Raw genomic sequence first — 2,146 nt, forward strand, 5'->3', positions numbered from 1 at the left:
GCGGTGGTTGGCCCATAAAGGGAAACTAAGACCTGCATGGTTGCAGGCCGTGGAGAAGACAGTCTCGCAGCCTAAAAATCGGGATTTGGCCGATTTGGTCAACTAATAGGCCAAACCGCTTGAGTATAAATCAGGGGTACTGGTCTAGAGTAGTTATCTTTTTTTAAAGAAGAAGGAATCGTCGAGCTTGAGAGAGGGAGGAGCCGGAGTTCATACCAACAAGAAACCCCCCTGCTTCCCGTTGTTTACAGGTAAATACTCGACCAAATTTATGATTTAAACAATGTTTAGCCGTGGCTTTGGCCCTGTATAGAATCCTAGAAGGCTCACGTCCAAACCTTGTGTTTTGGGATTCGATTTCAAGGATTAAGATTTTATTTGTTAAACACGTTGTATCGCATCTTGCTTAGAAACCACCTTAGAGAATGTTACACAGAAGCTCTGCATAAGAGCTCTGTATCAAGTTATGAGACCACAGAAGGGCTCTGGTCCTGCGTTGAAATATTTTCTAAGTGTGGCTAAGAACCAGAGGCTCTGGTCATGAAGACCAGAAGCTCTGGAAGAGAGACCAGAGGGGATCTGGTCCTGCGTTGAAATATTTTCTAAGTATGGCTAAGAACCAAAGGCTCTGGTCATGAAAACCAGAGGCTCTGGTCATGAAGACCAGAAGCTCTGGAAGAGAGACCAGAGGGGCTCTGGTCCTGAACACAAATATTTTCTAAGTGCGATTTAGAACCAGAGGATCGATGGACAGGTTACTAAGTGTGATTTAGAACCAGAGGATCGATGGACGGGTTACTAAATATTTTCTAACTGTGGTATACAACCAGAGGGGCTGTGGTCCTGAAGGACTTAAGAGCCCAGAGGCTCTGTCAATACCACCAGAGGCTCTGGTCATTCACAGAGGCTCTGGCCTTCTTCCAGACTTAGTCATTTTAAGATATATAGCTAGACAATACACCTTATGTTGGAACTCACGTTTCTATAATTTTGATTGATGTAAGGAGCATTTAAGCATAGTTGACCAAGGTTGACCCTAGCCAACGTAGTTGACCATAAGTTGACTTTTATGTAGCCTTTGGGAGAAATTAATCATTTATATGCTATATGCTATTATAAATTGTAGGTTACCAGTCGGCAGCGTTAGATAAGCAATCTACATTATCAGGTGAGTCTTCATGAGACTTACAATGGGATGCATACCTATGTATAAATTTATTTTCAAGCATTATACGATGGTGGTACAAATGCATGATGTTTCAGTTTACGTACATGACAAGTTTTACATGTATGACGTTTTATGATCAATTGCATGCTATGTGTTTAATCATGTTTCGAATAACTCTAGCATGTTTTTCTAAAGTTTGATGATTTAAGGGTGGGCATTTGACCAGTAAGTCACGACCAGTATAAAACACTACCCGGACAAGTGGGTGATAAGTTAAGATTGTGATACCCAGGGCGTGTTGGTGACTAATAAGTCACGACCAGAATAAAACACTACCCGGATAAGTGGGTGATCAATCGAGAATGAAGTATCAACCTAGGGCGTGTTTGTGACTAAATGACCCATTTCAGACAGATAATTTAGGAGATCTCATTTCTTTCAGTATTGCATGTTTTCAAAAATTGCATGCTACTTGGTACAAGGTTTACAAGTTGAAATGCATGACATACAATGTTTTTATACACGAAAACCATGAACTCACTGAGCTTTATAAGCTGACTATAGTATGCATCTCAGGCCCAGGTAGTTCGAGGACGGATAAAGGCAAAGGACATGCTTAGAGTGTTGCTTATTATCATCTCATTTTAGTCTTTTGTCTAAGATGCGCTGTAAAGATCTTTTGTAACTTAACCCCAAGAGAAGGTGGGTTAGAACTTAATTTAGATTTTGATGATTCAAAGACTTCCGCTGTAATAGTTTAAATGGTTTTAAATTAGCCATTACTTTGGTGTATTTATTAAGGAAATGTCTCAGATTACGTGACATCTCTCTTGATGAAAATGAGGATGTTACAAGTTGGTATCAAAGCCTTAGTTTAAGGTAATTAGGCTAAAACTTGCTTAGCTTAAGCTTAAACTGAGAAGATTATTAGAGCTTTAGTTTAAGGTAAATAGGTTGAGATTTGCTTAGCCTAAGCTT

The sequence above is a fragment of the Cynara cardunculus genome, unplaced genomic scaffold (assembly GCF_001531365.2).
Source record: "Cynara cardunculus var. scolymus isolate 2C unplaced genomic scaffold, CcrdV1 Un_Scaffold_4041, whole genome shotgun sequence".
NCBI lineage: Eukaryota > Viridiplantae > Streptophyta > Magnoliopsida > Asterales > Asteraceae > Cynara > Cynara cardunculus.